Consider the following 27,361-nt stretch of genomic DNA (forward strand, 5'->3'; position numbering starts at 1 on the left):
TGCTCTCCAGGCTCGTGGGTTAGGCTCCATTCCGATGTCCCTTGATTGATTTATTTACAGATTTCATTTAGATTTTGAATACTATTTTTGCCCTAATTGTACCTTCCAGCAACCTGCTTTTTCCTGAAGTATAACAATCTTTAAACTTCCACCTGCACTTCACATGGTTTGTTTACACTCCTGGTCATTTTACCCAAGAAACTTCTGAACAAAAACTTTTTACCACTAGTCTGCTTTCCGTTTTTTTTAAAATCCATTCTGGCTATTTTATTTTAAGAAGTGTATCACCGCTTCTCCTAGCTTTTGGCACATGACTGTTTTTTAACTGCTATTTTTAAAGGATTGATTTTGGAATTGTACTTATTGTAAAGATTTTAAAAATCACACAAACAAGAGACTCTCTACAAGGTATGCAGTGTACTTTTCTTGCATATTCATGGCATTTCTCCCAGTTCGTTTTTCGGCTTTTGAAACGCTGATCTCAATTTTTTTCAGTAAACGATTTTCCTCTGTCATCTTGAGACGAAATTCTGGTTTCTCGCTCCGTGATATTGTGTGTGGTCAGGCAAGTTTCAATATGGCTCGTTCATTGGCAGCAGTGGCAGGACATGATAGGGTGCCGGTAGACTCCCTAGGACCGGACAGTCGCCGAGGATTTTGAGTTCTTCTGACTGATGGCCTCCAATCCATGCGCATAGCTGCCAAGGTTTGAGATTGCCATGTGTGACATTTTCATAATTTTAGAGTAATGAGTGACATTTCAACAAATATGAGTGACACTGTCTAGCGAGCAAAATCAAGGAATGAAGACGAGGGAAACATAAATATCAGAAATTACCCCTATATGAGCAACGAAAAATCAAGTTAAACTGCTGCAAAGCGTAAGAAAAGTGAACGACTTCCATTCATCAGACTCTAGCCAAGATTGCACACAATAGTTAAAACAGATTACAAAGACCTTCATAATTTAATTAAAATCATCTGAGTGACTCATAGACTCAACTGCTGCCAGCGACATGGGCTGTAAGCGGGGTTGCATTGGAAAGCTGAAAGTGGGAGACATGCATTTAGGTGTGACCAATTAAATGGCATAGCTGTAATTTAGGGGGAAGGCACTGTGATTGATATGATCCACACGTTACATATACTAGTAGGTGAGCAGTCCAATTATGTTCATCACTGCACGTTTCCATTAGTTTAAATGGTCGAAATTCCCTGCATTTTAGGAAGCCGCCCTAATAAATTGAAATGAATCTGTGCCATGTAATTGGAAGCCGTGAATAAAACGGATACAGCCTACGCTATTGAACAAGAGCCTCTAATAAATATTTGTTCCATATGGGGAGGGGGTTTACTGTGCTAGCTGATCTGACTGAGGGTTTCTGTATTGAGTACGTGAAGAGGATCAACCTTCATGTGTTGCGTTTGATTTTTAATTTCCTCTGCTTTTGAGGAAGAGACGCCTGCCATTGTGGAGAAACTGGGTGAATTCCTTTGGCAAGAAATAAAACAGTCAACAAGCCGCTAGAGGCCCGCTCTCCCAAGGCTCCACAGAGGAGAGACACCCAGGACGCAGAACGCAGGGGCGACAACAATCTAAAATAAACAATGACCTGACTCATAACACGAACGGCGGTAATTGGCGGGCCCAGTTGGCGGCGGACACATGCAACAACTGTGCTGAGTTATTAACTTAAACTTGGCGCTATATAAAAATGCATAAATAAATAATAAATAAATTGGGCTGGCAATTAGTTGACAGAGAGAGTCCGAGTCTCCGCTCCTACCTGCACTTCAGATTCCCCAGCCCTTCTGCCCACTTCCTCCAAGTCAGGACGTGACGCCAGTGTTGTAACAATCTGATCTTCCCCGTCGGTTTGGCCTCCCCCTAAGTCAGAGCCAGGGGAGATTACTAATACAGCATGAAGCTAACTTGCTCAGCTCCCCTGTGGGTTTGGTCTCCCCCAGCCAGAGTGCTTTGTTATTTTGCGCTCCCCCTTCAGGGCTCACAAATTCACCTATAACCTGCTTTGTTCGTGCCTGGGAGTATGTCTATGCCTCCCCTCACGGCCGGTGATTGACAGCAGTATCTCGTCTGCTGAGAGAGGGCAGCCCCTCCCTCCCCCTGCAGTGTGTGAGTAAACCCCGAGCCACCGGCGCCAAATTCAGTTTCCAGGGCAGCACAGCAGGCAGCTGAGCCTTGGCAGAGTGCAGATACTTTGTAGCGCTCTCAGCCACTCCACAGAGGCTGAGAGTAATTAACTATTTACGAACTCTGGCTCCAGCAGACAGCAGCAAGTCTCGAGCAGCAGTCAGAGCCCGGGCACAGGCACCGCTGGTGGCGCGCCTGGCACTGGTGGCAAAATGCGTGACAATGCATTTCAGTGCGGTGATGCGGATCACCGCACTGAAATGCGTGGGTGTCACACCTGTTGCGTGACGCTTGGCAGGACTGCATGCGCGACCTCTCAGTGTTTGCGCTTCCAGAGTTCGCGCTCACACTGGCACCAGGCAGAAGTGTTTTGAAGTCCTGCTGTACCCCCTGCTGTCTCACCAGCCCTGGCCCCGAGGCAGAGATTCCCTCTGGGTGGGCCTTTGAAGTAAACAAATAAATCATTCTTCACCTGCCCTGGCTCCTTGGGTGATGCGGGAATGGTGGGGTCCTTGTGTTCGTCCAGACGAGCACTGTGCTGTATGTACTATTTCCAAAAGGCACAAGCCAGAGCCTGTAACTTGTCAATTACCTGAAGTGGCAGCTGTGACTGAGGATTCTGCAGACTTTCAGTGCTGATAGAGTGATGTATGCGGTTGGAGGGGTGACGGACGTATGCCTATGAAATTTTATAGGCAGTACTTTAAATGCTGTTTAAATGGAAACATAGAGAAAGTGCTGCTATTTATTATCTACAGTACCTATTCGCTCCTCCGAAGTGCTGCTGCTCTCTCATTAAATGTATTACAGCAGTGCTGAGAAGTGCAGATGCTCTTTCTTTTAAATTAAAGTAGTGCAGGTACTCAGTACCAGACACCATCTGCTCAGCTAAAGCAATAGTTTACATGAAGAAGTTTTGATTTAATGATCACTCTGGTAGGGTTTTATATCATGGAATGGCAATTCTACACAGGAGCGAGCTGTGAGAATTATCTGCGGTGCAAGCAGGTGTAAAGTGTATGATGAGAGTAGATTCCACAAGTGTGAGAGCGTTTTTGAAGAAGTGTTTTGAAGGAGTATGTACATGGGAGAAAGCAGAAGAAGGGTGTTGTGTTGCTTTGGGCACCTGTTGAGGAGACTTGCATTTCCATTTCTGGTACTTTGCAGCAGTTTTAATATAATCTTAAAGTTTCTCATTGCTCAAATGGGTGTAATTTCTGGTATTATTGTTTCCCTCGTCTTCATTTCTTGATTTTGCTCGCGAGAAAGTGTCACTCATAGTCGTTGAATGTCACTCATAATGACATTGAAATTCTGAAAATGTCACACATAAGTAATCTGAAACCTTGGCAGCTATGCGCAATACGTTTAATTGGAGAGTACCAGCACTTTTCAAGAGTGACTAGTACGTTTAATTACAGAGTACCGGCACTTCTCAGAAACAAGCAAGTACTCTGGTACAGGGTGCCTGCTCTTCAATTTTTCCATTTCTAGCTTTTGAAGGCATAGGTAGGTAACATGCCTCAAGCTACTGTACATTTTTCAAGGACGAGCACAAGAAGTGATTTGTTTTTGCTTGTTTCGTCCTACGTAAGTTCTTTCATACATAATTCCAGAGCTCAGCTTAGCAGCGGGCTGCCTGTGGAGGAGAAGTTGTGAGCTTCACCTGACTATCAGCGGCGATACTATGTGTTTTTCAGACCTCTTTCAGGTGCTCGCCGTCCTTTTTCCCCAGCACCCGCCAGGGGGCGGCAATCTGAAGGATAGCCCCGGGCGCTACAAGCTCTAACTACGCCCCTGCTCATTATACTCTGTGGATTCACTGCCTTGTCGGGTTTCTGCTTGTTATCTCTTGCCCTTCGCCTTGGTGCTTGGCCTGGTCAGCTGAGTTGGAAGATCTTTCTTATTCGTTTCTCCAGTTTTTTTCCTTCCTACTGAGTATTATTTCTGGAGCAATATCATACTCCTAGTATCACTCTGGAATCTTGCGTTGGCTCTGGAGATAGTAGGTCATTTTTACAAATGAAGAATAGGCCTGGGCAAAATTTCAGTTATGCTGGAGTACTCAGAGTAATTTCGAAATTCCGCATTACTATGTGCCGCAGGATTATCAATAATTACGCGATTATTCCTACTCGTGTAATTTGGGGGGAAAAATCCTACACAGAAAGTACATTTCACTAATCATGTTGTGTGGCATTCAACACTATTTCCCAGAGTAAAGAGGCATCCTCACGACCATTTTGGACAGCAGGGTACATTTCTCACTAAGAAAAAAGCACTAAATGGTGGGAGTAAGTTGGGGAAACATCCCCAAGATCACATTTAGCGAGCAAGAGCAGCCGCTCACACTCACTAAATGTGTTTTGCAACATTTAGCGCTATTTGCAAGTGCATAAATGCATCCTTGCATCAACCTAAACACATCATTACACTTCTCATGGAATTCCACAGAATTCTTAGTTAATTCCATGTGACTACACTACATGGAATTACATGATTTACGTCCACCCCTAATAAAGATGACACTCCTAGAGTTGCCAAGAAAACCGACTCTTGACATTTGGATGCATTGTGAATGTATTGTGGAGATAATTTTCTGAACATAAACATAGGAAAGACTAAAATAATGTTATTTTTCAGGAAGTAGGTGAATTATACATTGTTATCAAACAGGTACAGAGTTGAGGAACTTAAAAGTTACAGAAATATAGGTTTACTAATTTCAAAACATTTAAGTTGGAATGATAATTTTTAAACTGTAAAGGTTAGGCCAGCTGTCACTGCTGAGGCTTTATTAAGATTTAACAATACTGGGCCTTATTCACAAAGGTAAACTTACACTTTTGATGTCAGTTTACTATTTATTTACTATCCAAAAACCACGAGTGTAGTTTTACGTGTAGTATCTTTATGACTGTGGAGAACTCAGCACATTAAAAGATAGGCTGGTGTCTGCAGTTTTAACAATACTATAAGTAAAACTACACTCTCAGTTCGTGAATAGCAAAAATATAGTAAACTTACACCAGAAGTGTAACTTTACCTTTGTGAATAAGGCCCACTTATTGAGGATATTCATTGTCACTCCTACTTACTGCTATGCTTATAACATTCCTCCTATGGCTGAATATCGCTCTATAATTGTAAGTCGAGGTGAACTAAAACTCACAACTTGGTCTGTGTTAGCTGTCGTACCTACACTAAGATATTTTTAAAAGCTGTCAGTAGAAGAAACTGGAAATTAAATATTGTACCTTTGTTTAAAGAAACAGTAACTAGTGAAGGAAGCTGGGCTTTATTCTTAATGAAAACAATTAAAATACTCAGAGACAATCACAAGGAGATGCACAATATTGTTAAATGGGAGCCCTTTCATTACAAAATGGCATTAACAAAATTGGCCCACGACATGGATTTAAAATTGACAAAGAGTACCTAATAACTAAACCTTCTAGAAAACTAACTGTGAGGACATTAGGAAGTGAAGACGTTTCAATGCTTGCATAGATTGCACTCTCTTACAAGTGTTTTCAAATTTAGGTTAGGTTGTAACCCTATTTTTTCTATGCCGGAATTTAGTAATGACGAGATACATATAAAATAACTTGTATTGTCTCGGCCTAATGAATTGTAAATGCACTTTATCCCATGCATTAATTGATTACCTGTTGTTCAAGGATATTAGGAAAACAATGCAGAAAACCCTCTTCGTAAAATATGGTATCTTATTACGATCTTCTGCACTGGACTTTTTAACCGCATGCGTGCGGGCGGAATTCCGCCCGTACGCTGGGTTTTTAAAAAGCGCACTTTACGTGACGAGCTGGGCTCGTCATGAGCGTGCGAGGAGGCTACGCCATCACGAGCCCAGCTCGTCATGAGCGTCAAAGGGGTTAACAGATGTAATTTTTAGATGTAACTATTGCACTATTGTAAATTTTTAGAGATTGTCAAATACAAATTTTAAAGAGATGCTGTAAAATATTGTTTGTATAAATTTACGTTTTACAAATAGTTACACCATGTATCAATTTTTTATGAACAAGTTTGTCCCAATATTTTTTTTAAATCTAAATCGGAATCTAAAACAGTCTATAGTTAGATTTAAAATGCTGCTCACATTGGAATTCTTTATCTGGGCTAAACATACATTTGTTGTTTGTGATGTCTTATTTGTCTGTACGTTGTTTTCGTCAACTGAAAGGTTTTTTGCCATTTGTCAGCAAGAACTTCAACAGATAAAGATGGGTTACATTTTTATTTAGAATGAAACTTATGCAGTACGTAGGACTTCGTAGGGCTAAAGGAAGCTACTGTTTCATGTAAGGCTAAAGGAAGCTGAGGAATCTCCACTCTTGCCTTGTGCAGATATAGATTAGTGAATATATTTATAGTTGGTCTCTGTCCAGTGAAAAATGAAACATTTGGTTCCAAAAGTTGACTTCATAACATCAATTCAACCCCTGATCATTTCTCACAAGTATGAAGACAATGCTCTGTTCAACAGCCTCTTTGACACCATTTTGGAAGTCCTGAAACTGGCTTATCCTATCATCTGTATGACCATCCGCATCTCTAGAGGACAGTAGCAAACCAGGAGCCAGAACATAACCAAACTTGTGAGAATGAGGTGAAGGAAAACAGAAGAAATCTGAAGTTACTTACCTATCCGATCGAACTCTGCCTTAAATGTCACTTTTATAGGTATTTACAGTCATCTTAAATACTTAAACGGTTACATGTAGTACTTTACAAAACCCGGAAATAAGTGAATATATATCACTTGGTGTAGTATACTTCAGATGAGCAAGACTTTCCCTCTGAGGCAAAGAAAGTAAGCTATCACTGATTTGTGTTCCTATGGAGGGTCAGCAAGTGCTAACTATTTTGCATATCAATTCTGTGCCCAAATGGGATCCTGAAGCTTACGTGAAACATAAACAGGCAAGTGTGTAACTCTCACCAAGTATCGCCAGTAATAGAAGAAATGTTTCTTCATTGAAGATCATTCCCTTTTTAAGGATTGGCTCAACAAGAGAAAATCCTCACCTGGGCAGCTCTGACTGGTTCCCACAGTATCTTAAACTCGATTTCCATCGGCACCTTCTCTCAACACCAACTAATACATCAAAATGATAATGATAGAAAACTAGCAACAGAAACCAATTGAACAAGAAGTATCTGGTACCTCCTTCATACAGCGAAACATGCTAGCACTGTACGAAAGTAATTGTACCTGCTAAAAGCTGAACGAATTGTGCTCATGAACTTCACAGTGGACAGGCAATTTCTAACTCTGGTCAAGCCTGCCCAGAGTTATTTAAGATAGCTACCTCGATGCACTGACTGGGTGAAAGGCAAGAGACATTTGTTGTGTGCCTCTGCTCAGAAAGGCATGAGTATCCATTTAGTTTATTTTAAAACTTGTGACTCTGCTTCTTGATTTGGAATCCAAGCTCAAAGGAAACTAGTCATAGAGGGTAGCATGTACAAATTTTAGAAATTGCGAATTCCTAATTTCGATTCTTACCAAGTGGCAAAGAGAAAATCGCAATTCTTAGTGTAAGAAAGCGTAAAAGGTTTCAATAGTGATTCCTAATGGGTCGCACATCGACCTAACTCATGAACATTAATTAGGTAGGTTGAAATTTGTGACCCCATAGGAATCCATACCATCACAGGATGGCCTGCTGAAACTTTGAAGTTCATTTTTACAGTGTAGGCAGGTGTCCACGGGACCACTGCCTGCTCTTAAAAAAATATATATGTTTACATTCTCAAAGGGCAAGGGGGGGTCATGTTGCCTTTTAGTCGTCTGTAAAAAGTGAATGTTTTGCAACTATAATTCAATGGCAAAACTTTCATACATAGCACTGCAATTCCGTATTTGGAAGGGATGCGCTAAACACTCCCCTTCTAAATACCAAATTGCTGCTGCAGTCCATGCCTTGCAGATACTGGTGTGCATGCACACAGTGGGGCACGTGTTGTGCTCCCCTGGGTCTATCCACATGGTGTGAGGCACAAAGGGGCCCTACATATTTGCTCACTGCCAGACTTTTTTCTGGTGGTTGCACCGCTATGAAACGATTGGTAGTGTGGAAACTCACAATATACTTGGGGGGGCCGCAGCAGCCTCACCAAGCATATCGCGGCCTCAATACCGCCGCACCACCATCCGGGATCTCTGATTCCTGGGGGTTGTCCCAGGGTGGTCCGACCGCCATGGTCATTATGAGGTGGTTTGAAGACTGCCACCACTGTGCCCCGTAAGTCTGGCGGTCTGTGAACCACAAGACTCGTAATAAAGCTCTAAGGGACCATGTCCTCCCCTGGAATGAAAGAAAGCATCCTACTTAGACACCACTGCAGTCACCAAGGTGTTGTGGCAGTCAGGAAGCAGTAAGATACTTGGCGGGTATGCTGCTCTCCTACCAAAGCATATTGCTTTCCTCTTCGCCGGCGGTGTCATGGAGGAAACAAACGGGGACCTGCAGGGGGAAGCAAACAGGGGGGCTCCACATTGGCCACCCTGTGTGCATGCGCTCCAGTTCCTGCATACCATGTACTTTTCAGTACATACTATGGCTTTGGCAGTGCGGCAGACCCGCCACTGCACCGGCAAAGTCGGAACCGTGCCCTTAGACCTTACAGTTCATGATTAATGATTATAAATGGTATGTTTTGATTATGATGAATGATGTTCAGCAACCTCCAGTTCCATGCACCTGTAAAAGCCAACTGTCAGCATCCCATGAAATTTAGTATGGTTCTCTTCAGATGCCATGCACTAAAGTTGCGGCCCATGTATTACAGCCATTATACCCAAGGCCACTGGGATTTTATGGCACGACACGGAGGCCAACATTATGCAATAATTCCTTTATTGCCACCACTCAGCAGCATGAAACATGCATCATGTTCTTCGAATATAGAATACAGAACCTCTAAGAACATTCCAAAACTAACAAAACTCCTTTTTGTTGGTCATTGCTATATTTTAGGGTGTTGAACTGGTAGTAATGAGGTGCAACCACAGATTGACGGTCTCTCTGGAGAACTACAGGCACACCCATCACATTAGTTCAGAAGGGTGTTATCGTCCAACTAAGTGTTGTCAAATTATGTTTTATTTGTAAGAAATAAAGTACCATTGTGCATTTTTGGGTAATTCTTTTTGGAGACTTTTTGTTTGAACGGTGTGGTATGCCTCTGACACCAAACCGCAGTCACCCAAAAAACTTTGGCTTGGTAAACACTGTTTAATATTATTTCCCCACCGTAAAAAATATTTTCTGTGGGAATTGGGAACATTTATGGTTGTCGATGGTTGTCCATGATGAGGAGTTCCAGGTTCTAGAATTTTTGCCAGGAAGGGGGCCTTATCCCTAAAAGATTTTGACAGGGAATCTCACCATCAAAAATGTTGAAGTCTTCTGCACTAGTGTCATGATTACAATGGTGCAGCAGATGCTAAACTCAGATTATTGCTATATTTTACAAGTAAACAGACAGTCACAAGTGCAATTGTCTTGCAGGCACTAGGGTCATAATTTGAACGGTGCTGCAGGTGCAGTGGCACCGGGCTCAAACTTGTACGACTTTTTTTCTTACATTAAGGCTGCCAATACTTATCTTCCCCGGGCTGCATACATTTAAAACATGCTTGTTTAACTTTGCATTAGTGGGTTAAACTTTTACCTAATTTCCACATTCTTTATTATATTGTTCCGCTATTTTATTTTATTTGAAAAGTTTTATAGAGCACACACAAGACTCGGCAGGGTATCAGAGTAGCTAGCTGGTTAGGCTGGCACAGGAGAAAAGAATAAATAGCTAAGCTTATGCAGTAGAAGAACAGTGGAGACAAAGAAGACATGTAAACAGTTAACAAGATGAAAATTGCACAGTAGACAAGAGAAAGCAGGGTTGTAAGGTCTATACCATTGGTTTGTACGGCTATTAAAATTGCATTTTTTTCTGTGTTGTGTTTGTTTTTGACACATTATGTAGCGTAAATCCAAACAATGGGGTCGATTAGGATGGCGGACGGAAACGGGTACTGTCCGCCATGGTCGCGGAAAATTTACTCCCAGCAGCGCCGCGGAAACTCCACGGTTGCGATTAGGATATTCATGTCAAGAAACTCCGACCGCGGCGGACGGATCACATCAAACTCCGTCCGCGGTGGACGGAACACATCTAACTCCGTCTGCGGCGGACAGACCAAAATGAACACCCACCGCCGCGGACGGACATGACCGCGGAAACAGCCACATTTACCGCAATACCTGTGAAAACTCCGTTTCCGCAATTAGGATAACGCCGCCAGTACCACGGTACGCACAGCCATCCACGTCCGCGGCGGAAAGAATGCAACGAGAAACAGTGCATCACTGCGGAAGGCCAACACGAACAACTTCCCTAACGTCAAACCAATGTCAAAAAGTGTGCCGCCAGTAAATAGCTAACACACGAAAAAGGACAAACCCCCCCCACCTGAAACACTAACACCAATCACAAGCCACTATGACACGCCCCCAAGTACCCAATAATGCACACTAGTCAACACACCCACCCACCACCTGACTGGCAACAACCATTGAGACACGACTATAAAATGACACCCACCCACTACCACAATCCTTTGCATCACAGCATTGCTGCTAGCAAGAGGCCCTATACGATCTACAGCACACTCAATTTGAAGACACACAACCACCACCCTACCACACCCACCACACCATTCCTACACACCACACACCACACACCTGCACCCCCCAACTCACTCAAGACACACACTGAGCACCACACACCATGGCACCCGAAAAAAAACCTAAATTCACGGAGACGGAGTTGAGGGTAATTGTCGATGAAATTATCCGTGTTGAGCCCCACATATTTGGGGCCCAAGTCCAGCAGACCACCGTGGCGCAAAAGAATCACATGTGGGACAGAATCGTCAGTCGAGTGAATGCCTCAGGGACCGTGCCATGGACAAAGCACGAAATACAGAGGCGGTGGCATGACCTGAAAACCAGGGTGAAGGGCATCCGCGCAAAAAACCATGCGAGAGCCATTCTAACTGGCGGCGGGACACCCCCGGAGCAAATACCCTACACCGATTGGGAGGAGAAGGTGCTGCTTATACTTCACCCAGAGAGCCTAGACGGACTTGTGGAAGGAGAAGAGGCTGGTAAGTACAAACCAAGCACCACGATGAGTACGACATGGTCAGCCTCACACAACTGAGAATACACATCTCCCAGGCCCCAACCCATGCACGTCGTACACATACACACCAAAATGTAAATGGCTACCAACATGCACCCATGTCCACAGGGAGGTTGGTGGTGGTGGGTGGGGTGTGTGAGAGGTCACAACTACAACTCCCACCAGGCCCCCATGTCCACAGGGATGGTGGTGGTGGTGGGTGGGGTGTGTGAGAGGTCAGCACTACAACTCCCACCAGGCCCCCATGTCCACAGGGAGGGTGGTGGTGGTGGGTGGGGTGTGTGAGAGGTCACAACTACAACTCCCACCAGGCCCCCATGTCCACAGGGAGGGTGGTGGTGGTGGGTGGGGTGTGTGAGAGGTCACAACTACAACTCCCACCAGGCCCCCATGTCCACAGGGAGGGTGGTGGTGGTGTGTGGGGTGTGTGAGAGGTCAGCACTACAACTCCCACCAGGCCCCCATGTCCACAGGGAGGTTGGTGGTGGTGGGTGGGGTGTGTGAGAGGTCAGCACTACAACTCCCACCAGGCCCCCATGTCCACAGGGAGGGTGGTGGTGGTGGGTGGGGTGTGTGAGAGGTCACAACTACAACTCCCACCAGGCCCCCATGTCCACAGGGAGGGTGGTGGTAGTGGGTGGGGTGTGTGAGAGGTCACAACTACAACTCCCACCAGGCCCCCATGTCCACAGGGAGGGTGGTGGTGGTGGGTGGGGTGTGTGAGAGGTCACAACTACAACTCCCACCAGGCCCCCATGTCCACAGGGAGGGTGGTGGTAGTGTGTGGGGTGTGTTAGAGGTCAGCACTACAACTCCCACCAGGCCCCCATGTCCACAGGGAGGTTGGTGGTGGTGGGTGGGGTGTGTGAGAGGTCAGCACTACAACTCCCACCAGGCCCCCATGTCCACAGGGAGGGTGGTGGTGGTGGGTGGGGTGTGTGCGACAGGACACAGAAATGTATACAAATTGATATGAACATGTAATGTCCACGATACTGACCTGCACAATCTTGTCCCTCAGGTGATCGTAATCTGACTGGGGAAACCAGCATCCGGCCGCCAGACTCGCCTCACACCCATACCGGACTCTCTGGGGACGATGACACAGGCAGCTCCGTTGGTGAGGATGGTGCGGGCCCAAGCAGACAGCCAGGGCCATCTGGCTCACAGGGAATCCCGGCTCCGTCAACCGTCGCATGTGTAACACCAGCGACACCGGCCTCAGTGATCTGCAGAGTCACCACCACCACCACCAGCACCACCAGCACCAACCACCAGTACCACCACTCCTGCCTGTGCCACCCTGCCTAACCCACCGCACGACGCAGGTCCATCGGCCCCCCACCCAAGCAGGGTGATTGGGCCACAAAGGAGAGAGGCGGGGCCACATCAGGCAATCAGGAGGTCCACACTCCGCCGCACTGAGGAAGGACACCCACCCCATCCTGTGGCAGAGTCCCTTGAAGCCCTAGCCAGGTGCCAGGCTTCATACGACCGTTCCAAGGAACAGGCAGATTGTGCCCACCAGGACTCGGTGGACAACACGAACATGTTGCGTGAAATATCGGGCTACCTTGGCCAGATAGTGGACATCATGGGCCAGCAGACAACAATGTGGAGGGAATGGATAGGCCGGAACAACCCCACCCCCCTTCAACCAATTGTCCTGGCGCCACGGCCAGCAACACCACCGCCACCCCCACCGCCACCACCACCACCACCTGTGCCCCTGCCGACGGATGTGGCCCCTGAACAACCTGCACCGCCAGCTGACTCTGTTCCACCTCAAAGACGGAGGGGCCGTCCGAGGCTGGAAGTGGGTGAGAGCAGTGTGGGTGCGCCATCCACACGCTCCAAGAGGGGCCGCCAATGACTCAGACACTGCCCGAGCCAGCCATTCACCCTGCCAACTATCCTGTCCCACATAGACAATCATTGCCACAGGTCTGCTGGACTAGCCTGACACCTCCCAATGTGGTGTCAGCACGGACATTTCATCTGCCATTACCTTCAACTCCAACTCCCCCACCACACACTTACTTGTAAATATTCACCTGCACAAATGCACAGCCTGTAAATAAATTCCACTTACACACTCAATGATGTGTTGCCTCCATGTTTAATCACATGATTGCCTCAGAAACAGACGTAACCAGGTGCAGGGATCCAAGTCGTACAAATTCATGGCGCTGCGGGAGTTACCTAGGGAAATTCAGAGACAGCAAACAGACGTTAGGAAACAGAATCACACACATCACAACACACTGCACAGCAACATTCCACAAACTACACTCATCACAAAAGCATTGGATGAGAGGACACACATCATGGAGACTTGCATGTCCAAATAAATGGACACACACATATGCAACCAGCACATACCAGAACACACAGCTGATGCACCCCACATCCACACAACACCAGCAAACATACATGAGGCATTGTCAACCGGCACAACAGGTAGTTACTCACATTCAAGGGAGGTAGCGATCAATGAGCTGGCGCCTCTGGTCCACACCTTCTTCCTCACCACTATCCTCATCAGTCGACATGGGTGGGATGGGAGGCCGAGGAACTTGTTCGTCTTCAGGGTCCAAGAGCAGTTCAATGTCATTGCGCACGGCCAGGTTGTGGAGCATGCAGCAGGCAACCACGATCCTGCATACTTTGCCTGGTGAGTAAGGCAGGGCCCCTCCGGTCTTATCCAGGCACCGAAACCTTGACTTTAGCAGTCCAAAGGTACGTTCAACCACTCTGCGTGTCCTTCCATGTGCATCATTGTAGCGCATTTCACCCTTGTTGTAGGATTACGTATGGGACTCAGGAGCCAGGGCCGGTTTGGGTACACCGAGTCGCCTATGTAGGGGGATGACAGACACAAATATCACATCCAGATATGGTGGGTACCCCATGCCACACAGAGATCACAAAAGTCCCCACGCCAGACTCACCAACAAGCCACGCTTGACCAGGACGCAGATTTGACATCAGTTGGGGGACAATGCTGCTCCGCATGATGTGGGCGTCATGTGCGGAGCCTGGAAATCTTGCACACACATGGGAGATGATGTAGTCGGCCAGGCACACCACCTGCATGTTCAGCGAATGGAAGTGCTTCCGATTCCTAAAAACCTGCTTGCGTGCCCGTGGTGGAATGATAGCGATATGTGTGCCATCAATGGAACCCACTACGTGTGGTATCTGGCCCAGTGCATAGAAGTCTGCTTTTACTGCTGGCAACTCTTCCGGGCGTGGGAAATGGATATAGTCATCCTTGTACAGCATCATAGCTTTTAAAACATCCCGAAGTACCATGCTGAACATGGACTGTGACATCCCCCCGGCATGTCCAACTGTGTACTGAAAGGTGCCAGTAGCAAAAAAGTGTAGTGCCGCCATAACCTTTGCTGTGGGTGTAATAGAACCAGGATACGTCCTTCGTGGCTGCAGAGGAGGAGACAATTGGGCAACAAGCTCCATCAACCGACGTCGATCCAGCCGGAATTTCCTAATCACCTCCTCGTCAACCATATCCTCCAGCACAGTGTATGGCCGATGCACATTTGGAGCCCTCCTGTGTGGGAGAGAGATGTAACTTGAGTCAACTTCCAAACGACGCATACGTGTGCAACTCCATCACATGTAAGCCAACATTAGCAAGAACAAAAATGTTTAGGAGAATGGTCATATGTGTGACATCTCTGATAGTTAATACAATACGGAGTGGCCCTTTAACAATGTGCAGCCACTTGCAACAGGAAGTGTGTCAACACGTACAACGCAACTTAGTCACATGTGAACATTACTGACAATACGTGTGTCTTGACCCTAATGTTTAGAAGCCACATCACAGACACACATGCAAGTGCATGCACACAAACGATAATGATACACACACACCATGTCATCATGCACCAATGCCAACACCAATAATGTTGAGCATACGGTAATTACATACATGGTGACACAACAGCCAAGACACATACACTGAATGCATGTGTACCACCACCATTGTAGTCACCTCGCCAGAACCACACACTGACAACAGATTCAGAATGTGGCCATACAGCCGTGATGTACTGTGTAGATGTGAAGATGTAATAACGTCTGTAGGGTCACACCCGACGTCAACACGTCAAAATGCACATCTGTTGCACATTGTGTGCCCACCGATGGGCATAGTATGGACACACATGGAATAGTGAATGACATATGAAGTTTCCCTATCACGCTCACAACCCTCATGACGCAACTGCAGACAACACATCACGGTGCAGCGTCTGACAAGATAAAATCATTCACGCCGCCATGGCGGTGCACAGCTTCCGCTACTTTCCAATGGCCATACGCGGCCAGCGGCCCTCTTCCCATTGGCTGCATGTGCACGACCGTCACGGTCACACATCGGCAACCGCACGTGCAAGCTTCCGGCACAGATGCTTCAGTTGCAACAATGTTCTATCACTGGCGCCACCATGGCGGTGCACGTACTCTGCGGGGGAGGTGCAGGCCTAAACACCCTTTAGATGTACTCAATGGACATGGCAGTTCATGTCCCCTCTTACAGTCACATTGCATCATCCACCGTACACCGGCCGGAGCGGCCGGGCCTAGGACGGCCGTGCCGGCCATGACCACAACCGCCGTGCCAGGCCGGGCCTAGGGCAGCCGTGCCGGCCATGTCCACAACCGCCGTGCCGGCCATGTCCACAACCGCCGTGCCAGGCCGGGCCTAGGACGGCCGTGCCGGCCATGTCCACAACCGCCGTCCTAGGCCCGGCCTGGCACGGCGGTTGTGGACATGGCCGGCACGGCGGTTGTGGAAATGGCCGGCACGGCGGTTGTGGACATGGCCGGCATGGCCGCCCTAGGCCCGGCCTGGCACGGCGGTTGTGGACATGGCTGGCACGGCCACCCTAGGCCCGGCCTGGCACGGCGGTTGTGGACATGGCCGGCACGGCGGTTGTGGACATGACCGGCACGGCCGCCCTAGTCCCGGCCTGGCACGGCGGTTGTGGACATGGCCGGCACGGCCGCCCTAGGCCCGGCCTGGCACGGCGGTTGTGGACATGGCCGGCACGGCCGCCCTAGGCCCGGCCTGGCACAGCGGTTGAGGACATGGCTGGCACGGCGGTTGTGGACATGGCCGGCACGGCGGTTGTGGACATGGCCGGCACGGCGGTTGTGGACATGGCCGGCACGGTCGCCCTAGGCCCGGCCTGGCACGGCGGTTGTGGACATGGCCGGCACGGCGGTTGTGGACATGGCCGGCACGGCGGTTGTGGACATGGCCGGCACGGCCGCCCTAGGCCCGGCCTGGCACGGCGGTTGTGGATATGGCCGGCACGGCCGCCCTAGGCCCGGCCTGGCACGGCGGTTGTGAACATGACCGGCACGGCGGTTGTGGACATGGCCGGCATGGCGGTTGTGGACATGGCCGGCACGGCCGCCCTAGGCCCGGCCTGGCACGGCGGTTGTGGACATGGCCGGCACGGCCGCCCTAGGCCCGGCCTGGCACGGCGGTTGTGGACATGGCCGGCACGGCCGTCCTAGGCCCGGCCGCCCCGGCCGGTGTACGGTGGATGATGCAATGTGACTGTAAGAGGGGACATGAACTGCCATGTCCATTGAGTACATCTAAAGGGTGTTTAGGCCTGCACCTCCCCCGCAGAGTACGTGCACCGCCATGGTGGCGCCAGTGATAGAACATTGTTGCAACTGAAGCATCCGTGCCGGAAGCTTGCACGTGCGGTTGCCGATGTGTGACCGTGACTGTCCGTGCACATGCAGCCAATGGGAAGAGGGACGCTGGCCGCGTATGGCCAATCGAAAGTAGCGGAAGCTGTGCACCGCAACACCAGGGCCAGTCATTGTCCCTTTTACGAACACGCATCCAGGGCTGACCAATTGCTGGCGACGTATGCCACTGACCCGTGCTGAGGGCCCTATATATGTGTGTTGTCAAAAAGCACACATCCTACCCTGAGAACCAGTGCTGCCTGTTCACCTCGACCTGCTGCTGCTGCTGAGCTGACCACCGACTGCTGCCTGTGACCATCACCTCGACCTGCTGCTGCTGCTGAGCTGACCACCGACTGCTGTCTGTGACCATCACCTCGACCTGCTGCTGCTGCTGAGCTGACCACCGACTGCTGCCTGTGACCATCACCTCGACCTGCTGCTGCTGCTGAGCTGACCACCGACTGCTGCCTGTGACCATCACCTCGACCTGCTGCTGCTGATGAGCTGACCACCGACTGCTGCCTGTGACCATCACCTCGACCTGCTGCTGCTGCTGAGCTGATCACCGACTGCTGCTCTAGTGCCATACTCCGTGATCTTGCCATGTTGAGAGCCAAAGAGATCCGGTCTCGTCCCTTCACCGCCGCGGAGCTTGATGTCCTCGTGGACGGTGTGCTCCGCAACAATGGACGACTCTACGGCGCACCCGGACAGGTGGTAAGTGCAGTGTGGGACATGTTGGTGTGCATGAGGTGGCCAATGACTCCTGGCTACTGCAATCTTAGCTGTGTAGTGTGGGCTCGACATATTTTTTGGACTGTGCATGGCGGATGACAGATACGTGTTGCCCCTATCTGTGTGACAGGCCAGCTGTCCACTGACTTACACCCTTTTGTCTCCCATCATGGTAGGTCAAGCTGCACCTTCGCAAGGACGTGTGGAGGAGCATTGCACGTGAAGTACGGGCATTGGGGGTGTGCAACAGACAACATACACACTGCCACAAACGCTGGGACGACATTTCCAGGCTGAGCAAGAATGTAGCGGAAGTGACACTGGGGATGATTCCAAGGACGCCACGTCTGGCCCGACGCTCCATGACCCCTCTCATGCACCGTATCATTGCTGTGACGTATCCTGACCTGTCCGAACGGCTGAGTGTCGATTAACAGCAAACTAGCGGTGAGCATACTGTCTGTGTAGGATACTTGGGAGTGCAATGCATGTATTGGTGCACAGACACAGTATTGAGTTCCGTGGTGCGTATGTATCTCTGCGATGCCATGTTGGTCCCATTGGGTGGGTGTAATTTGACATCCAGGTCCGGCATGTTGACACGCCACTTGCTTAGTAGTTGAGTGTTGAAGCACATGCCGTAGTGGTCTGTGGCCCCATGGCAAGACATGTGTGCAGGTGTACGTGCTCCTGCCCTGTCCGCACGCTGTACATGTGTCACGGCCACCAACGCTTATGTAATGTGAGGATGACTGGTAGAGGTGGGCCGTGTGCAGGATGGGGGCTACAAGAACTTTGTCAGCTATGGAATTAGGGAATCCTTGTCCTTCTGGACGTGAGTGTGCCCATGACTTACACCTCTTTTATGTGCATTTCAGCTATGACAGAGGACACTCAGCCACAGACGGAGGAGATTAGTGGAGGCAATGAGTCCGGGTCAGACTTCGCACACACGCAGACTGACACAGAGGAGGGCAGCGCCGGAGAGGGGGACAGGACCGTCCCTGAGGACTCGCATGTGGAGACACCATCGTCCTCATCTTCGGAAAATCTTGGTGAGCCAGCACTGTTGTCACAGACTGGGAGTGGGCAATCAACACCTTCTGTCGGAACACAGCACACAGGGCCCACACTTCCGCCAACTGCACCATGTACTGTTCGTGCACGCAGGAGTAGGGGGAGCAGAGTGGCGTTCGGTGCAGGCACCGCTGCCCCTGCCACGGTGAGCCAAAATGCACTGTGTGCTGAGGCCGTTGATCTGCTGCGACAGCTGTGTGTGGGGCAGACCAATATGACAAATGCTTTCCAAGACCATGATAGGAAGTTGGGGCAGGTGGTGGCATTCATGGAAGGGATGCATGGCGATCTTGCTGGTCTACACAGGACAGTGCAGTCATTGGCAAGCAGTGTGTCGTCTGCAATAGTACAGTCGCAGGGACAGGGTGCTACTTCTGTTTCCCCATCTACACCACTGGATATCTCAGGGGGTAGTGAATATTCTGACCAGGACTCTAATACAGGTTATTGCACTAGAAGCAGCATCAGACAGCACGTCAGGGCACGGAGGGCACAGACACCATCCCCTAGGTCAGCAAAATCTGTTCACGAAGACAACGTCAGATACACTGGAGTACACACACAGGATCCACAAGTGTTGTTGGGGGACATGCCTTCACATGCTACACAGGCATTCAACACAAAAGGTACTCCCAAGGCAAGGGATACTCACAAGTCCATGGACAGTCCCTTGGACAAGGCCACTCAAAAGACAAAGGCACCTCAAAAGAGCAGGGAAAGTCCCAAGGGCAGGCCCACAACAGAGGAAAGGGCCACTCCCAAGGACAGGGACAAGGACAGTCAAAAGACAAAGGCACCTCCTAAGAGCAGGGAGAGTCCCATGGGCAGGCCCACAACAGAGGAAAGTGCCACTCCCAAGGACAGGGACAAGGACAGTCAAAAGACAAAGGCACCTCCTAAGAGCAGGGAGAGTCCCAAGGGCAGGCCCACAACAGAGGAAAGGGCCACTCCCAAGGACAGGGACAGGGACAGTCAAAAGGCAAAGGCACCTCCTAAGAGCAGGGAGAGTCCCAAGGGCAGGCCCACAACAGAGGAAAGGGCCACTCCCAAGGACAGGGACAGGGACAGTCAAAAGACAAAGGCACCTCCTAAGAGCAGGGAGAGTCCCAAGGGCAGGCCCACAACAGAGGAAAGGGCCACTCCCAAGGACAGGGACAGGGACAGTCAAAAGACAAAGGCACCTCCTAAGAGCAGGGAGACTCCCAAGGACAGGCACACAACAGAGCAAGGTCCATCTCCCAAGGGCAGGGACACACACAGAGAGCAGGTGTCTACTGGAGACAGGTACACCACAGACAAGTCTGCTGGCAGGAACAGGGCACCGACCAAGGCACAGGCAAAATCCAGAGACAACACTCCACCTACGGATAAGGCACATCCTACGGACAAGGCTTCTACCATGGACAATGGCGCACTCAAGGACAGGCATACATCACCCCTGGCTGCACTGCGGCTGATGTTTTCGAATGAACGCCAAACAGATGTCTGCGCGGCGGAGTCCCCCCATACCTCCACTCCCATCCAGGCCAGTCAGAAGCAGAGGAGGGAGTCCCCTGTTGTTGCATCCCCCATTACACATGATTCTGAGTCCAGGCGGCAGGCACACAGCAAACGACAAGCAGGCTCCAGCACGTCCCCAGAAACCCGATCCCCGGCTGCAGATGCTCCACCTATGGTGGGTGATATTTGTTTAGAGTCACCATCACTTGCCAGTCCTGTCCTGTCCAGGGTGCACTCACATATCCCTAAGAAACGCAGACACACACCATTGACACCTGCCCACCCCGATGTCGCTCAAGGTCAGCTATCCCCAGCTCCCAGGGCCACCCTGCCTCCAGGCCCATATAGCCCTGTGGCTCATCATTTCAGTGGTCCCAGTGGCGCAGGTGCAGTTGACTCTAATGTATCAGATAGTGCCACTGTGTCTGTTGTTTGCTGTCATGCATCATGTAGTAGCACAGTCTCAGTTGTGCCCTCTCCTGTTGCAGGTCCTGGCAGTGTATCTGGGTCTATGGCTCATGTGTCAGTGAGTAGATCTGTGGCTGTGTCTCACACTCCTGTTTCTGGTGCTGGCAGTCTGTCTGGGTCAGTGGCTCACGTGTCAGTCACTACATCTGTGGCTGTGTCTCACATTCCTGTTGCTGGTGCTGGCAGTGTGTCTGGGTCTGTGGCCCATGTGTCTGTCAGTCGGGCTGTGGCTGTGTCTCACATTCCTGTTTCTGGTGCTGGCAGTGTGTCTGGGTCTGTGGCCCATGTGTCTGTCACTCGGGCTGTGGCTGTGTCTCACATTCCTGTTTCTGGTGCTGGCAGTGTGTCTGGGTCTGTGGCCCATGTGTCTGTCACTCGGGCTGTGGCTGTGTCTCACACTCCTGTTTCTGGTGCTGACAGTGTGTCCGAGGCAGGTAGTTCACGCAGTCCACCTGATTCTGTGATGTGAGGTGCTGATCACTTCACTCACATGTTATTTAACATGGTGTGTCCATTGTCCATTGAGAACAGCCTTGCACTGTTGTGGTCCCTGGGACGGGTTGGTTGGGACACGTACTTGTGCTGCCTCTGATGTACCTGCTCTGTAGTCCACAAAACCCTGTTGCTGTTCTGATACTGCATTCTGCCCTCTGATGTGCTGCCTCTGATGTACCTGCTCTGTAGTCCACAATGCCCTGTTGCTGTTCTGATACTGCATTCTGCCCTCTCACGTGCTGCCTCTGATGTACCTGCTCTGTTGGGCACAATGCCCTGTTGCTGTTCTGATACTGCATTCTGCCCTCTGAGGTGCTGCCTCTGATGTACCTGCTCTGTAGTCCACAATGCCCTGTTGCTGTTCTGATACTGCATTCTGCCCTCTCACGTGCTGCCTCTGATGTACCTGCTCTGTTGGGCACAATGCCCTGTTGCTGTTCTGATACTGCATTCTGCCCTCTGATGTGCTGCCTCTGATGGACATGTTCAGTGCTATGGTCTGTTGATGCACTTAGCCCCTCTCATGTGCTGCCTCTGATGTACCTGCTCCTGTTGTCCACAGTGCCCTGTTGCTGTTCTGATACTGCATTCTGCCCTCTGATGTGCTGCCTCTGATGTACCTGCTCTGTAGTCCACAATGCCCTGTTGCTGTTCTGATACTGCATTCTGCCCTCTGATGTGCTGCCTCTGATGGACATGTTCAGTGCTATGGACTGTTGATGCACTTAGCCCCTCTCACGTGCTGCCTCTGATAGACATGTTTAGTGCTATGGACTGTTGATGCACTTAGCCCCTCTCACGTGCTGCCTCTGATGGACATGTTCAGTGCTATGGACTGTTGATGCACTTAGCCCCTCTCATGTGCTGCCCCTGATGTACCTGCTCTGTTGTCCACAATGCCCTGTTGCTGTTCTGATACTGCATTCTGCCCTCTGATGTGCTGCCTCTGATGTACCTGCTCTGTAGTCCACAATGCCCTGTTGCTGTTCTGATACTGCATTCTGCCCTCTCACGTGCTGCCTCTGATGTACCTGCTCTGTTGGGCACAATGCCCTGTTGCTGTTCTGATACTGCATTCTGCCCTCTCACGTGCTGCCTCTGATGTACCTGCTCTGTAGCCCACAATGCCCTGTTGCTGTTCTGATACTGCATTCTGCCCTCTCACGTGCTGCCTCTGATGTACCTGCTCTGTTGGGCACAATGCCCTGTTGCTGTTCTGATACTGCATTCTGCCCTTTGATGTGCTGCCTCTGATGTACCTGCTCTGTTGGGCACAATGCCCTGTTGCTGTTCTGATACTGCATTCTGCCCTCTGATGTGCTGCCTCTGATGTACCTGCTCTGTAGTCCACAATGCCCTGTTGCTGTTCTGATACTGCATTCTGCCCTCTAATGTGCTGCCTCTGATGTACCTGCTCTGTAGTCCACAATGCCCTGTTGCTGTTCTGATACTGCATTCTGCCCTCTGATGTGCTGCCTCTGATGTACCTGCTCTGTAGTCCACAATGCCCTGTTGCTGTTCTGATACTGCATTCTGCCCTCTCACGTGCTGCCTCTGATGTACCTGCTCTGTAGCCCACAATGCCCTGTTGCTGTTCTGATACTGCATTCTGCCCTCTCACGTGCTGCCTCTGATGTACCTGCTCTGTTGGGCACAATGCCCTGTTGCTGTTCTGATACTGCATTCTGCCCTCTGATGTGCTGCCTCTGATGTACCTGCTCTGTAGTCCACAATGCCCTGTTGATGTTCTGATACTGCATTCTGCCCTCTGATGTGCTGCCTCTGATGTTCATGCTCTGGTGCCCACTTTGCCCATGCTCACGCATACACTGTGATTATACCCCTATTATGTGCAATAAAGGTAGTCAATCATGTCTCGTGGTTTGTCGTTGTCATTCATGCTTGCGTACTACAAATGTGTATTTCTATTTGCTTCTCATCAGTGGTTTCGGTGACATGACACTCCCCCTCCCTACGTCACGACCCTTGCAGGTATTCCCCTCCATGCAGCCAATGCTTTGTGCCTTACCTGCGTCGGCGTCCATGGTGGGCCAAGACTAGGACGTGGTGGATCGCGAAGAGCATCGGGAAAGCGTGTAGCGCTGGGTCCATGGTGGCGAGCAGCTTGTGGTGGGTATCTCTGCTATGTATCTTTTCTTCGCTGTGGGGAATCCGCCGTGTTCAGACAGGTTGTTTTTCCGCTGCGGTTTTATGTGTATTTTCCGCCATCTTGATTTGGGGGACGGTCTTAGACGTCAGTACGTACGGCGGAGTCTCAGGATTTGTTCCGTCCGTCGGGTGTAGTTGGGCGGCGGTGCGTGCTTTTCCGTCGCGGACGGAAATTTGACACTGTTTGCTATCCTGATATGGCGGACGGAGTGTCCGCGGCTGGCAGACACGGAAAAGGCATTTTCCACGTACTCCAGGGCTGCGGTCGCTCTTCCGTCCGCCATCCTAATGAGCCCCAATGTGTTTGCAGTGCTTTACATGAGCACGCTCCGTGATGCTCTGAAGGGATGTTATAACCTCCTTTATTCGTTGAGACAATTTTTGTATAACATTATAGCACCAGACAACTTCCGCAAAATCTTGGATTCTATACACTGTTCTAAAAGTATTCCTCAAGTTTTGTAATTGCAGCCTGTTCCTTCTACTAGCTTGGAAGGGAGTCTGTATAATTTGAAGAGCAGTGAATTTGAAAACTCCAACTGCTGGGCATTGTTGTCGCATTGTGTCAGAGCTTGTCTTTGTGAGCAAGCGTGTTTGGTGTCTGTATGGGATTTGTGCTGCTGTTATTATTTTGGAAGGTATCTATTAGTTTGGAATACTTTTAAATTAATAAAAGTTGTTTTCATCTTTGGTGTGAGTTCCCCAATTTATTAACACCGATCATTTAGCTTTGTATGCAGTTAGGTGTTAGACTGGCTTTTTTTTTACTGTGCAGATTGGATGGTTCTAGCACCAAAAACATGTTATAATGTTTGCTGTATTTTCCGTTGACCATCTGAATAAGCAACATGGTAATTGAATGAAGCAGGACTTATTTCCTAATATTGAAAATGTTGCCGTTCATCTTTCCGTGGATGTAAAATGTGTTCATATTTATTTGCTTACTTTTAACACGTGGTATTTTAGCTTAATAATTGCTAAAAAGGGTTTGAGTTCTCCAGAGTAATTTAAACAGCCTTCTCTATTTTTGTTTTTATATAATATAAAGAACACCGTCTGCACATTTGTTAAAACAGGCAAAGTGCAGCTATCTGGCAGGCATTAGAGGTATGATTTCAATGGTGCAGCAGGTGCAGTGACCCCTTCTTTACCTATTCTTCCCATAGCTGCGCCACTTCCAAGCCTTCTTATCAGGTACATGTTTTATTTGTATCTTTGTCCTCCACAATTGACCTAATCTCCCCACTTTATAATACCACTAGTAACAGCATAATATAGTGCCTTTTTGTACATAAGCAAGTCATAACACTTTAACAGATGTTCTGTTACTTATATTGTACAGCTACTCAGGAAGCTGCAACTTCAACAAAAAAGCATATTATTAATCAAATAGGCGAAACCTAATGCAATTACTAATAGTTGTGAAATTACCTGAACTATTGCCTGATCATCTCGAGGAATGGAGTAGCAAGTTTGTGATTTCCTCATTTATGCTCGTTATATACACAACACTAATGTTTGTGTTACTCTTGTGTCATAATAGATGTAAGAGAGCCCACTTAAAGTTAAATAGAAATGTTTTGTACAGATTCTCTAATTAGGAATGACAATGATGGAAGATTAAACTTGTGCCTTACATTTTCACTAATGTGTTAATAACAGAAGATTGGTTATGTAGTTAGTACTCTGCAGATGTGCCTAGCCAATGGTATGCCTATCAGTAATTGAAGCTTAAAACACACCCCCCAGATACTTAGGTCGCAATCTCCTCATCTGTCTGAGTTGCTGAAGTTTTGGGGAGACCTGGGGTGTCTAAACAACCTTTCTGAATCTGACACCTCTTGGCTCCAGAGCTGATACTTTGTAAGAGGTTGATTGGAGGTGGAGCCTCTTTGTTAAGCTCAAGCTTTGGTGTGCACGGTTCACTGACAGAATATCGTTGACAAAAATATTGTGTGGACAAAATATTATGTCTAAAATATTGAGGACCACAATATTAACCACTTCGACGCTAATGACAAAGCCAGCTCGTCATGGGCGTTACCTGCCCTGCGCTCATGACGAGCTGGCTTTGTCACAAACAAGCCATTTACTCCTTTCTCAGCGCAGGGCAGGTAAACGCGGTAGCGCTGAAGGTGTTAAGAAGGTAAGTGTAAATAGGTAAGTATAGATTTACTATTCTTAACTTCACATGTATGTACCTTGAAGATATATATATTTTCAAGGTACATAGATGTGGAGTTATAAAGTTTGTTTACCCATAGAAACTTACCTTCACAATATTTCTGTACTCGATATTCTTGACACGATATTTTGTCCACACAATATTTTTTCCCCAATATTTTGTCTAAACACCTGTGCAGAGTGGAGATATTCTGAGCCTCCCTTGACAGAACTCTCTTTATTGTGCGAACTTCCTTTTTACTCTCGCAACTGAGCTTTATCTGGGTTCTCACTGAATTCTCAGAGCTCTTATTTCTTTCAAACCCTTGCGAAGATAAGACTGTGGACCGAGCAGAGCCTGTAAAGTTGTGTTCTGAATGTGAGGTACAAGATAACATTTGCCATATCGTCTTTTGTGTGTCACTTCTCTACAGCTGATTATTTGTCAGAGAGGAAGATTAGCTTAATTTTCCAGCAGTGTCTGCCCCACAGGCTAACCTGCCTGTGCTGCATATTCAAAGGATACACTCCATTTGAGAATTTGCCATTTTCACCCTCAAAGATTAGCATGCATTACTCCTTCAGAACAACCCATACTAGGTACAATAGGGATACTTACCCAAAACATGTGCACTCATTGCTGTCTTTGTTGACAGATTTGTGTTACACATCCTAGGAGTCTTTGACCATTTAAAATAAACATATTGGGATATTGAATATTCTACAGGTACATTAGCAATATCATGCAGGACCAACACGCCTCCTGGCATTGGATTTCTCTGTTTGACCACTTTCAAATTAGTAAGACATTGCTGTGTCTCTCTCCAGTTGCGGCTTCTCTCCTAAGGCAGAGGAGCGTCGCCCCACTTCTTTCAGCAGTTTAAAGAAGGACAAATACAATGATAATAACTTGATGTTATTATCATTTTATGGGTTCTTGCTGCTTGCCAGCTTTGCTGGCAGGGCAGCTCTGCTCTCAGAATAGGAGGGAGGAGTGGTGGGCACTCCGTAAGGTGCATAATGACTGTGGCACGCCTGTGAACAGTCATGCGCACTTTCCATGTTCTCCACCCAGGCTGCATTCAGCCTGGGTGGAGAACATGCCCACGCCCCCAGTCCCTGGCTGAGCGCCAATCCACAGCCCTTAGACCAATCACAATGCTGCATTGCAGCGTTGTGATTGGCTATGGGAAGCTTAGGAGCCCGGGTGGTTCCTGCGTGCACAGAAGCCATGGAAGAAGATGGAGGAGAGCCAGCAGTGGCAGTCCAGCGGGCCGGCTGGCAAGTAAGTTAATATTTTCTTTTTGTAAAACCCCTCCCTCTCTTCCCCCCCCCACCAACCCCACTGCTGCTTCCCGGAAGCAGCCACCACTGGCTCTCTCAGGTGGGAAACGAGAATTCAATTATGCTTTTCAATTGAATCACATTTTATTTAATACCTTGACTCTAGGTGTTCCTATTCCCCTCCAGATACCCTAGTATCAAGGTCATATAAGGCCCTCAGGAAGCTGAGCCTTCAGTTGGGGAGAATGGGAGCCCATAAGGAATTCCCCTGTGGAAAGGTGTGTGCTTTTCCAAGCCACACACATTTTCTGTTAATCTTCAATATCCTAATCCATATGC

At 48.7% G+C, this 27,361-nt stretch overlaps 1 protein-coding gene across 1 annotated transcript in view; it reads left to right on the forward strand.

Moving 5' to 3' along the window:
* Positions 1-27,361, forward strand: part of PRUNE2 (prune homolog 2 with BCH domain) — a 1,307,647-nt gene that overhangs the window by 241,221 nt on the left and 1,039,065 nt on the right. The gene's annotated exons all lie outside the window — the stretch shown is intronic.

This window comes from Lissotriton helveticus, chromosome 2_1 (assembly GCF_964261635.1).
Source record: "Lissotriton helveticus chromosome 2_1, aLisHel1.1, whole genome shotgun sequence".
NCBI lineage: Eukaryota > Metazoa > Chordata > Amphibia > Caudata > Salamandridae > Lissotriton > Lissotriton helveticus.